This window comes from Cherax quadricarinatus, chromosome 28 (genome assembly GCF_038502225.1).
Source record: "Cherax quadricarinatus isolate ZL_2023a chromosome 28, ASM3850222v1, whole genome shotgun sequence".
Taxonomy (NCBI): Eukaryota; Metazoa; Arthropoda; class Malacostraca; order Decapoda; family Parastacidae; genus Cherax; species Cherax quadricarinatus.
Genome location: NC_091319.1, coordinates 31,953,245 through 31,966,808, shown reverse-complemented (window position 1 = coordinate 31,966,808; position 13,564 = coordinate 31,953,245). Strand labels below are relative to the sequence as shown.

Here is a 13,564-nt window from a genome sequence, read left to right as displayed (position 1 = left end):
TGGAATATTACTGTACGCTAACGGCCCTTTCAAGCCAGGTGAAATTGCAGACCTGGAGAATGTACAGAGAACATACTGGGAACGGTTGAAAGCCCTTGATTTGCATTTCCTGGAATGCAGGCGAGAAAGGTACATGGTAATATACACTTACATTGGAAAGTACATGATAATATACACTTGGATTGGAAAGTACATGATAATATACACTTGGATTGGAAAATCCTGGAGGGACTAGTCCCAAATCTGCACACGAAAGTCACTCCCTACGAAAGCAAGTGTCAGTTGCCCAAGACTATTCAACTGCCTCCCAGCATAAATAAGGGGGATTACCAGTAGACCCCTGGTTGTCTTCGAGAAGGTACTGGATAGGCACCTAAACTCAGTACCTGACCAGCCGGGCTGTGGTACGTACGTCGGCTTGCATGCTGCCAGCAGTAACAGCCTAATTGATCAGGCCGTGATCCACCGCGAGGCCTACCTGGAGGCTATTCCGGAGATCAACGCCCCAGCGGCCCGGTCCACGACCAGGCCTCCCGGTGGATTAGGGCCTGATCAATCAGGCTGTTACGGCTGGCCGCACGTATTCCAACGTACGAACCACAGCCCAGCTGATCCGGCACAGCGGCCTGGTCACAGACCGGACCACGGGGGAGTTGACCCCTGAAGCCCTCTCCAGGTATACACATTTAACATTGAAAAATTCTCACCGTTGGTAAACCCCATCACATCCCTGTCTATCATCCTTTCAAATGAGGAATATTTAATACATTCCTAGGCTATTATAATCAAATTACGCACTAACTCTGCGATGGTAATTCATTTAAATAATATTTTAACACATTTTTTTACCTTCATCATGCTACATATATATTTCCTCTATATTTCTTCTTTTTAGATACATTTTCGTTATTATTCCGAGCTATAACACCAATGCATATCTCAATAAATCGTCACTGCAATAGCCAGATATATCAAGTCTCCCTCAGCGTTTTCAGTCTTCTATTAAATCACTGTTCTGTATAATTTTAAAGTATTAAAGTCTGGGTTACTTTGAGCCTTTGCTTGTAATTCTTGTATCGACGCTTGTAATTCTTGTATCGACACTTGTAATTCTTGTATCGACACTTGTAATTCTTGTATCGACACTTGTAATTCTTGTATCGACACTTGTAATTCTTGTATCGACACTTGTAATTCTTGTATCGACACTTGTAATTCTTGTATCGACACTTGTAATTCTTGTATCGACACTTGTAATTCTTGTATCGACACTTGTAATTCTTGTATCGACACTTGTAATTCTTGTATCGACACTTGTAATTCTTGTATCGACACTTGTAATTCTTGTATCGACACTTGTAATTATTGTATCGACACTTGTAATTCTTGTATCGACGCTTGTAATTCTTGTATCGACGCTTGTAATTCTTGTATCGATACTCGGTACGGGTGGAAACATTAGGACGTGTTTAGTTAAGACATCTGTCTATGTTTACCTATCAGTACCTAGGTACTGGTACTGATAAGTGCCTAGGTACCTATCAGCACCAGTACCTAGGTACTGGTACTGATAGGTACCTGGTTGTTAGTCGACTGGTGTGGGTCACATCCTGGGGATAAAAGTGATCTAATTTACCTGAAAAGTTCTGCATAACCAGGGGTTTTCTAGCTGACATCAATGTAATATATTACATTGATGTCAGCTAGGCCTGTTTCAACGACCACGGCCCAGTTTCTGGTATCCCAGAAAATAAGAAAGCAACCAATTATGTCTCATCATCAACTTCACCTACAATTTCTGATTCACCTCCTCCATCTTTCATAGCTTCGGTTTCGACAATTCAAGTGGCCACTGTGGAACACTCACTGACCTGCATCATCACATCCCTTTTCAAAGGAAAAAAAGAAAACAAGATACACAGAATGATACAGAGGATGAAGGTTGGATGTTGCAGGATTGATTAATTCCTGGTTTGCAATAATGATACTTGCAGGAAAATTATCAGGTCTAAATTTTGCAAAGTTAAATTAAAGTTAATTGGTGGCCACCCGGTGGCCTGGTGGCTAAAGCTCCCGCTTCACACACGGAGGGCCCGGGTTCGATTCCCGGCGGGTGGAAACATTTCGACACGTTTCCTTACACCTGTTGTCCTGTTCACCTAGCAGCAAATAGGTACCTGGGTGTTAGTCGACTGGTGTGGGTCGCATCCTGGGGGACAAGATTAAGGACCCCAATGGAAATAAGTTAGACAGTCCTCGATGACGCACTGACTTTCTTGGGTTATCCTGGGTGGCTAACCCTCCAGGGTTAAAAATCCGAACGAAATCTTATCTTAAATGAATGAGGCTAAGAGGTTTTCTCGCAGTGGGCGCCAGTGGCAGATGGTGGGAGATCAGATGGCCGAAAAGAACAGAAGAGAATAGTAAATCATTTACTCAGTATTGGCCACAGTGAAACAGCTCATGCAGATGAAAGTCGGCACCTCTGGTTGGTTCAGTGAGATAAACATTCCTGGATCAAAGATTTGAAGAGCCTTGAATATGATAGTGAACCAGTTAATTGATGTGAAAATTAAAGGTAATAAAAAGACACTGTCTTCATTTTTGGCATCTCAACCATTTACAAAAATGCATGTTTATAAGAAAATAGTAGCGTATCACAAGAATGGGTTGGATCAGCCTTCTGAGCCTTCGGTCAATCTTCGTCTACTTAACGTTATCAGGATCCAACCAATTGCTGGTGTCACCATGAAAACTGTGACACAAGAGGTGAAGAACTCTTAAACGTTTTCGCTACTGGTTAATGGTTCAGATGACAAGCTTTCATTTGACTGCAAATTTTCTTCTGCTCATTACCTAAGTAAAGAAAAAGATATGATAAACTGAATTTGTAGACGAAATTCATTCAGATAAGAGTGGTTCTGAAGGGTTGCTAAATCCTGTTCTCATTACTCGGAATAGCATTGGTATCAGGGAATTTGCGAAGAAATAGTTGATGTAGCTATCAACTGATGATGCAAGTGCTAATACTATCAAGAAATTTGGATTCTAGGAATTCTTAAACCTAATTCTTAAACTACGGCGAGATGTAATTTGTGTATGGTGCTTAGCTCAAAAGTCTGATTTATTAATTTAAGACCTAGAATAATCAATAATATAAGTGATAGCTTGGGAAAATCTCTAAGCCATTACTTTAATAATATCACCGAGATTCAGCAGTCTGGACGAGGATGAACCTGATCGAGGCACTACAAGTGTCTGCAAGATTCTGGAGTTCGTTTTGTGCAACATACGATTGATAAGGAAACACTGAAACTATTTATGTACATCTGAGTACAGTACACAAAATAAGAGAGTCAACAAGAGATGTCCTGAGCATTTGGGAAGGTGATAACGAAGAATATTATGCAGATTAGGTTACTCGAAAACCTGGTAAAAATGTCAGTGGCAACTGTCTTGTGATATTGAAGTTACTGAAAGACTTACTACAGCCTCTTCATGATTGATGTAGTTCGATTCATTTCCTGATGGGATGGAAAGAACAAATGATGACAGTGTTAAAGAACAAGTCCACTCTCTTCTTACACAAAATAAGGTGTCTAAAAACCGTCATGAATGAATTGTACTCTGCAAAAGAGTATTGAATACAGAAATACTCTGAACACCAAGATAAGATCGTGAAAAAGAATGAAGAGGTATCTAAGAGAGAAAAACGGCAAAATAAATTATTGATGGTGGAAGGTTTTCCAGTGAAAATTTTGTCACACAATTTTGTGATCAAGTCATTGAACACTTCGCTTGCGGGAATTTTTCCCCATCCTGCAGTATAAGAGAAGCCGTTGGAAAACTTTACTACTTATTAGTTGTAAATGGTATGGAGATACCAGCAACTACTTTCCTTAATGGTAGAAGCTTGTCGATGGTTACTTCCTCCAGTGATCTGACTTGAGGTTGCTGTGTTATGTCACAACATCCCGAGAGAGTCGAAACAGTGCAGCTACTGAGAAGAAGTGAAGAAGTCTTTGTAAAGACATAAGAAAACATGATCTGAGGAAGTTATGCTAAGTTCATTGGTAGGTTTTGATTCGAGGAGGCTGAACTAAATAGACTTAATGATATATAATAACAATGTGATTCAAGGAAGCAAAGGATGTTGATCATAGGAAGATATTTACTGAAGATATTTTAGAGAGATCAACTTTCGAAATGAAAAAGAGAAGGAAAAAGAGGAGGAGGAGAAGAGGAAGAGAATGAGGAGGAAAAGGTGGAGACGAGAAGGTATGGAAGAATGAGGAGGAGGAAGAGGTACAAACTGAAAACACAAACTAGCTGTTTCTTATATTTCATCACACAGGATTGGTTATATACATACTTACTGTTACAGTCTGTCACCCTGAGCAATAAGACAGGAGGAGATGGAGGTATAGGAGGGTTAAGGTTGTTTCAGGTAACTTGGAGACCACTGAGGTGAGCCAGGTAAAGAAGTGCATTAAGAGAGCGGTCCTCAGGGTATCCACTCTTGAAGTGATCGAGCGTTTTCTTACTGCTGGGCGTAGGTAAATGTAAGTAGGATCGGTAGGTGGGGGTCTACCTGTGTAAAGATAGAGAGTTGTCTGGCTGCTGGGTGAGTTAGCCACTACTCTAGTGCAGGGGGCCATACAACATGCTGTAGAGGTTATACAATGTGCAGAGGTTAATCAATACTCAGGGAACATGCGACGGGTAGGTATTATACAACGGTCAGGGGTCATTTAACACTCAGGAGTCATACAAAATGCAGGGGTCATACTATGTGCATGGGTCGTAAAGTTTTCTGGGAATAGGAGCCAGTGAGATCTGATAAAGATCTGTGTGAGGAGCATGTAATGAATAAATACTGGTTCCATACTGTTTCTGTACCTCAACTGTACAAGAGGAAGAGACGCCAGCGGTAAAATAGTTCTTCACCTCTTGAAGGGATAAAGTTAGATCATTCACATAGTACTTGCTATCTCAGCAGACCCAGTATTAAATAACGTTTGTTTGAAAACATTCAGCGAAGAATGACAAAATAACATAAGAAATTTTCCGTATGAAGCAAGATTGAAGTCCCTTAAATCACATTCACTTGTAAGACGAAGAATGAGGGGAGACCTGAACGAAGTATATAAAAGGAAGACAGGTATTAATAAAGAGGGTATAAATAAAGTCTTAAGGATCTCCCTCTAAGAGACAACCCGCAGTAATGGATTCAAATTAGATAAGTTTAGATTTAGAAAGGATATAGGAAAGTACCGGTTTGGAAATAGGGTAGTTGATGAGTGGAGCAGTCTGCCTAGTAGGGTTATTGAAGCTAAAATCTTGAGTAGTTTCAAGTTTAGGTTGGATAAATACATGAATAAGAGGGGTCGGATTTGAGTAGGATTTGTGCACTAGTAAATAGATTTGTCAGAGCTTATTGTTAGGGTAGCACTGAAGGTGGGTTGGGCAAATGTTCTGTTAGTGGGTTGGCTTTGTAAAGGAGCTGCCAAGTATGGGCCAAGAGGCCTACTGCAGTGTTCATATTTTCTTACGTTCTTACGATAATGGTATACAACACCAGCAAGTTGATAAGACATATGCAACACTTAGGTAACTTTTATTCCGAAACGTTTCGCCTACACAGTAGTCTTCTACAGTCGAGATTTGTTTATCTGAGGAGTGAGTGAAGTGGAGTGCTATTGTGTAAACAATGCTTCATGTGGCCACAATTTGGTAAACGGAAATAATTTATTTCTGCGATGAGGCAAAAATGGGAGCCAATAATTGATTGGTTGGCTCTTAATGTTTAAAGTTTATCAACAACATAACAGTTATAAAGGGTGCAATTAGCCTTTACCCCACTAGTCAATAATAACTTAATTAGATAGATAATGAATAAAGTAAACTCTCATTATATTTTCACTGAGAGAAATTGTCACCTTTCTTCACAGAGCTTCACTGTGTTATTTAAAAATTCTGTATTTGATTCGAGGTTCTCGAAGTCTACATCGTCACTGTCATAAATGGATTTCCGTTTGTTTCTACCTTTGATCAGATGGCCTTTGAAAACTGTTGAAGAATGTCTAGATCTTTCTAATGTTTTCATGCCATCTGATTTATTATTCTGTTTCTGAGTTATTGGTTATGATAACAGGTTCATCGATTTCATAAGAAAGTTCAATGTTACCAATGCAATATTTTTTATTCTTCATTAATGACGTAGCGTTTAATCACCAGTCCAGTGGTGAAACTTTGGGAAAGAAAAATAAATCTACATGACTTTTTACATAAATTTTCCAAGAGAAATAACAGTGCAAATGTTAGGTGGTGTCTTAAATGTTAGGTGGTGTCTCAAATGTTAGGTGGTGTCTCAAATGTTAGGTGGTGTCTCAAATGTTAGGTGGTGTCTCAAATGTTAGTTGGCGTGTCAAATGTTAGGTGGTGTCTCAAATGTTAGGTGGTGTCTCAAATGTTAGTTGGTGTGTCAAATATTAGGTGGTGTCTCAAATGTTAGGTGGTGTCTCAAATGTTAGGTGGTGTCTCAAATGTTAGGTGGTGTCTCAAATGTTAGTTGGTGTCTCAAATGTTAGGTGGTGTCTCAAATGTTAGGTGGTGTCTCAAATGTTAGGTGGTGTCTCAAATGTTAGGTGGTGTCTTAAATGTTAGGTGTTGTCTCAAATGTTAGGTGGTGTCTCAAATGTTAGGTGGTGTCTTAAATGTTAGGTGTTGTCTCAAATGTTAGGTGGTGTCTCAAATGTTAGGTGTTGTCTCAAATGTTAGGTGTTGTCTCAAATGTTAGGTGGTGTCTTAAATGTTAGGTGTTGTCTCAAATGTTAGGTGGTGTCTCAAATGTTAGGTGGTGTCTCAAATGTTAGGTGGTGTCTCAAATGTTAGGTGGTGTCTCAAATGTTAGGTGTTGTCTCAAATGTTAGGTGGTGTCTCAAATGTTAGTTGGTGTGTCAAATGTTAGGTGGTGTCTCAAATGTTAGGTGGTGTCTCAAATGTTAGGTGTTGTCTCAAATGTTAGGTGGTGTCTCAAATGTTAGTTGGTGTGTCAAATGTTAGGTGGTGTCTCAAATGTTAGGTCGTGTCTCAAATGTTAGTTGGTGTGTCAAATGTTAGGTGGTGTCTCAAATGTTAGGTGGTGTCTCAAATGTTAGGTGTTGTCTCAAATGTTAGGTGGTGTCTTAAATGTTAGGTGTTGTCTCAAATGTTAGGTGTTGTCTCAAATGTTAGGTGTTGTCTCAAATGTTAGGTGGTGTCTTAAAATGTTAGGTGTTGTCTCAAATATTAGGTGTTGTTTCAAATGTTAGTTGGTGTGTCAAATGTTAGGTGGTGTCTCAAATGTTAGGTGTTGTCTCAAATGTTAGTTGGTGTGTCAAATGTTAGGTGGTGTCTCAAATATTAGGTGTTGTCTCAAATGTTAGTTGGTGTGTCAAATGTTAGGTGGTGTCTTAAATGTTAGGTGTTGTCTCAAATGTTAGGTGGTGTCTTAAATGTTAGGTGGTGTCTCAAATGTTAGGTGGTGTCTCAAATGTTAGTTGGTGTGTCAAATGTTAGGTGGTGTCTCAAATATTAGGTGTTGTCTCAAATGTTAGTTGGTGTGTCAAATGTTAGGTGGTGTCTTAAATGTTAGGTGTTGTCTCAAATGTTAGGTGTTGTCTCAAATGTTAGGTGGTGTCTTAAATGTTAGGTGTTGTCTCAAATGTTAGGTGTTGTCTCAAATGTTAGGTGGTGTCTTAAATGTTAGGTGGTGTCTCAAATGATTTTCAACAGTTTCTCAATGCACACAACATTCTGCAACAACTCCAAGAACAACGGTTGTCTTGGGTGACTCTTAAATCAAATGTGATAATTTAGAAATCTTTACTAAGTTTCTAAATCTAAGGGTCATGGCCCACGGGCCCACCGGATGATGGCCTTATTTTCCACCTGCAGATTTCTTAGCCACTCAGTAACTGTAATTACAAGTAATTAACCCTTATTACTGTATGAGGTTAAGGCTCAAGTTATCTAATATTGAGTACTGGTGCTAACCTGTAGTTGACATAGACGAACTGAACTGAAATCACATGTAAATAAGACAAAGTATAATCAAAAGAAATAAAGAAAACATATCTAATTGTCTATAAATGGTGATAAAAGAAATAATTTTAACTGTAATTTTAAAGTTGTTTTTGTGTTAAAGTTTGTGTAGTGTTGAATATTTTGTCCCGAAGATGGAGGCAAACATTGGCAATGTTTATATATATATGTTTATGTATATATATATATATATATATATATATGTTTATGTATATATATATATATATGTTTATGTATATATATATATATATATATGTTTATGTATATATATATATATATATGTTTATGTATATATATATATATATATATATATATGTTTATGTATATATATATATATATATATATGTTTATGTATATATATATATATATATATATATATATATATATATGTATCTATGTATATATATATATATATATATATATATATATATATATATATATATATATATATATATATATATATACATATATATACACATATATATACATATACATATATATATATATATATATAAATATATATATATATATATATGTATATGTATATATATGTGTATATATATGTATATATATATATATATATATATAAATAAATAAATATATATATATATATATATATATATATATATATATATATATATATATATATATATATATATATATATATATATATATGTCGTGCCGAATAGGCAGAATTTGCGATCTTGGCTTAAATAGCAACGCTCATCTTGCCATATAGGACAAGTGAAAATTTGTGTATGCAATAAGTTCGCCAAAATCATTCTGAACCTAACGAAAAAAATACATTTCACTTTGTTTGTTTAGTATTAAATTTCTGTAAACAAATCTAAAATATATTTAGTTGGGTTAGGCTAAAATAAATTGTTCTTGTTATAATAAGGTTAGGTAAGTTTTCTAAGATTCTTTTGGTGCAAAATTAAAAATTTTTACATTAACATTAACGAAAAAAATATATCTTTAAACGTATAAGAGAAAATTTTAGAAAGGACTTAATTTTAAATGAGTTCTTGCTAATTGACCAGTTTTACATATTCAGCACGACATATATATATATATTATATATATATATGTCGTGCCGAATAGGCAGAACTTGCGATCTTGGCTTAAATAGCAAAGCTCATTTTGCCATATAGGACAAGTGAAAATTTGTGTATGAAATAATTTCGCCAAAATCATTCTGAACTTAAGGAAAAAAATATATTTCACTGTCTTTGTTTAGTATTAAATTACTGTAAACAAATCTAAAATATATTTAGTTGGGTTAGGCTAAAAAAATTGTTCTTGTTATAGTAAGGTTAGGTAAGTTTTCTAAGATTCTTTTGGAGCAAAATTAAATTTTTTTACATTAACGTTAATGAAAAAAATATATCTTTAAACGTATAAGAGAAAATTTTAGAAAGAACTTAATTTTAAATGAGTTCTTGCTAATTGACCAGTTTTACATATTCGCCCCGACATATATATATATATATATATATATATATATATATATATATATATATATATATATATATAGGATGGGGTCCACCTCTGGTGTAAATTGTGGGACCCATAGCCTCGGAGAAGTGGATAAAAAGGCTTCGAGGAAAATATTAGGATTTCTTACTGAAGCCATTTGAATATTCCACTACTACCACCCCATCTTTATATATATATATATATATATATATATATATATGTATATGTGTATGTATATATATATATATATATATATATATATATATATATATATATATATATATATATATATATATATATATATATATATATATATATATATATATTTCAACAAGTCGGCCGTCTCCCACCGAGGCAGGGTGACCCAAAAAAGAAAGAAAATCCCCAAAAAGAAAATACTTTCATCATCATTCAACACTTTCACCACACTCACACATTATCACTGTTTTTGCAGAGGTGCTCAGAATACAACAGTTTAGAAGTATATATGTATAAAAATACACAATATATCCCTCCAAACTGCCAATATCCCAAACCCCTCCTTTAAAGTGCAGGCATTGTACTTCCCATTTCAAGGACTCAAGTCCGACTATATAAAATAACCGGTTTCCCTGAATCCCTTCACTAAATATTACCCTGCTCACACTCCAACAGATCGTCAGGTCCCAAGTATCATTCGTCTCCATTCACTCCTATCTAACACGCTCACGCACGCTTGCTGGAAGTCCAAGCCCGTCGCCCACAAAACCTCCTTTACCCCCTCTCTCCAACCTTTTCGAGGACGACCCCTACCCCTCCTTCCTCCCCCTATAGATTTATATGCTTTCCTTGTCATTCTACTTTGATCCATTCTCTCTAAATGACCAAACCACCTCAACAACCCCTCTTCTGCCCTCTGACTAATGCTTTTATTAACTCCACACCTTCTCCTAATTTCCACACTCCGAATTTTCTGCATAATATTTACACCACACATTGCCCTTAGACAGGACATCTCCACTGCCTCCAACCGTCTCCTCGCTGCTGCATTTACCACCCAAGCTTCACATCCATATAAGCGTGTTGGTTCCACTATACTTTCATACATTCCCTTCTTTGCCTCTATAGATAGCGTTTTTTGACTCCACATATACCTCAACGCACCACTCACCTTTTTTCCCTCATCAATTCTGTGATTAACTTCATCCTTCATAAATCCATCCGCCGACACGTCAACTCCCAAGTATCTGAAAACATTCACTTCTTCCATACTCCTCCCCAATTTGATATCCAATTTTTCTTTATCTAAATCATTTGATACCCTCATCACCTTACTCTTTTCTATGTTCACTTTCAACTTTCTACCTTTACACACATTCTCAAACTCATCCACTAACCTTTGCAATTTTTCCTTAGAATCTCCCATAAGCACAGTATCATCAGCAAAACGCAACTGAGTCAATTCCCATTTTGAATTTGATTCCCCATAATTTAATCCCACCCCTCTCCCGAACACCCTAGCATTTACTTCTTTTACAACCCCGTCTGTAACTATATTTAACAACCATGGTGACATTACACATCCCTGTCTAAGACCTACTTTTACCTGGAAGTATTCTTCCTCTCTTCTACACACCCTAACCTGAGCCTCACTATCCTCATAAAAACTCTTAACAGCATTTAGTAACTTACCATCTATTCCATATACTTGCAACATCTGCCACATTGCTCCTCTATCCACTCTATCATATGCCTTTCCTAAATCCATAAATGCAATAAAAACTTGCCTACCTTTATCTAAATACTGTTCACATATATGCTTCAATGTAAACACTTGATCTGCACATCCCCTACCCACTCTGAAGCCTCCCTGCTCATCCGCAATCCTACATTCTGTCTTACCTCTAATTCTTTCAATTATAACCCTACCGTATACTTTTCCTGGTATACGCAGTAAACTTATTCCTCTATATTTTTTACAATCTCTTTTGTCCCCTTTCCCTTTATATAAAGGGATTATACATGCTCTCCGCCAATCCCTAGGTACCTTCCCCTCTTTCATACATTTATTAAACAAAAGTACCAACCACTCCAACACTATATCCCCCCCTGCTTTTAACATTTCTGTCATGATCCCATCAGTTCCAGCTGCTTTACCCCCTTTCATTTTACGTAATGCCTCACATACCTCCACCACATTTACATTCTGCTCTTCTTCACTCCAAAAAGACGGTATACCTCCCTGGCCAGTGCATGAAATTACTGCCTCCCTTTCTTCCTCAACATTTAAAAGTTCCTCAAAATATTCTCGCCATCTACCTAATACCTCCCTCTCCCTATCTACTAACTCCCCTACTCTGTTTTTAACTGACAAATCCATACTTTCCCTAGGCTTTCTTAACTTGTTGAACTCCAAAATTTTTTCTTATTTTCATTAAAATTTCTTGACAGTGCCTCTCCCACTCTATCATCTGCTCTCCTTTTGCACTCTCTCACCACTCTCTTCACCTTTCTTTTACTCTCCATATACTCTGCTCTTCTTATAACACTTCTGCTTTTTAAAAACATCTCATAAGCTACCTTTTTCTCTTTTATCACACCCTTTACTTCATCATTCCACCAATCACTCCTCTTTCCTCCTGCCCCCACCCTCCTATAACCACAAGCTTCTGCCCCACATTCTAATACTGCATTTTTAAAACTATTCCAACCCTCTTCAACCCCTCCCCCCACTAATCATATTTGCACTAACCCACCTTTCTGCCAATAGTCGCTTATATCTCACCCGAACTTCCTCCTCCCTTAGTTTATACACTTTCACCTCCCTCTTACTTGTTGTGGCCACCTTCCTCTTTTCCCATCTACCTCTTACTCTAATTGTAGCTACAACTAAATAATGATCCGATACATCAGTTGCCCCTCTATAAACATGTACATCCTGGAGCCTACCCATCAACCTTTTATCCACCAATACATAATCTAACAAACTACTTTCATTACGTGCTACATCATACCTTGTATATTTATTTATCCTCTTTTTCATAAAATATGTATTACTTATTACCAAATTTCTTTCTACACATAGCTCAATTAAAGGCTCCCCATTTACATTTACCCCTGGCACCCCAAATTTACCTACTACTACCTCCATAACATTTTTACCCACTTTAGCATTGAAATCCCCAACCACCATTACTCTCACACTTGATTCAAAACTCCCCACGCATTCATTCAACATTTCCCAAAATCTCTCTCTCTCCTCTACACTTCTCTCTTCTCCAGGTGCATACACGCTTACTGTAACCCACTTTTCACATCCAATCTTTATTTTACTCCACATAATCCTTGAATTAATACATTTGTAGTCCCTCTTTTCCTGCCATAGCTTATCCTTCAACATTATTGCTACTCCTTCTTTAGCTCTAACTCTATTTGAAACCCCTGACCTAATCCCATTTATTCCTCTCCATTGAAAGTCTCCCACCCCCTTCAGCTTTGTTTCACTTAAAGCCAGGACATCCAGCTTCTTCTCATTCATAACATCCACAATCATCTCTTTCTTATCATTCGCACAACATCCACGCACATTCAGACTTCCCACTTTGACAATTTTCTTCTTCTTCTTATTCTTTTTAGAAATTATTACAGGAAAAGGGGTTATTAGCCCATTGTTCCCGGCGTTTTAGTTGACTTTTACAACACGCATGGCTTACGGAGGAAAGATTCTTATTCCACTTCCCCATGGATATAAAAGGAAAAGTAATAAGACCAAGAACTATTAAGATAAAATCAAAGAAAACTCAGATGAGTGTGTATAAATAAACGTGTAAATGTATGTGTAGTGTGACCTAAGTGTAAGTGGAAGTAGCAAGACGTACCTATAATCTTGCATATTTATGAGACAGACAAAAGACATCAGCAATCCTACCATCATGTAAAACAATTACAGGCTTTCGTTTTACACTCACTTGGCAGGACGGTAGTACCTCCCTGGGTGGTTGCTGTCTGCCAACCTACTACC

The 13,564-nt window shown here is 37.0% G+C and overlaps 1 protein-coding gene across 1 annotated transcript in view; it reads left to right on the top strand.

The window, feature by feature from the left end:
• LOC128693162 (carboxylic ester hydrolase-like) overlaps positions 1–13,564 on the top strand; it is a 141,001-nt gene that overhangs the window by 112,003 nt on the left and 15,434 nt on the right. The gene's annotated exons all lie outside the window — the stretch shown is intronic.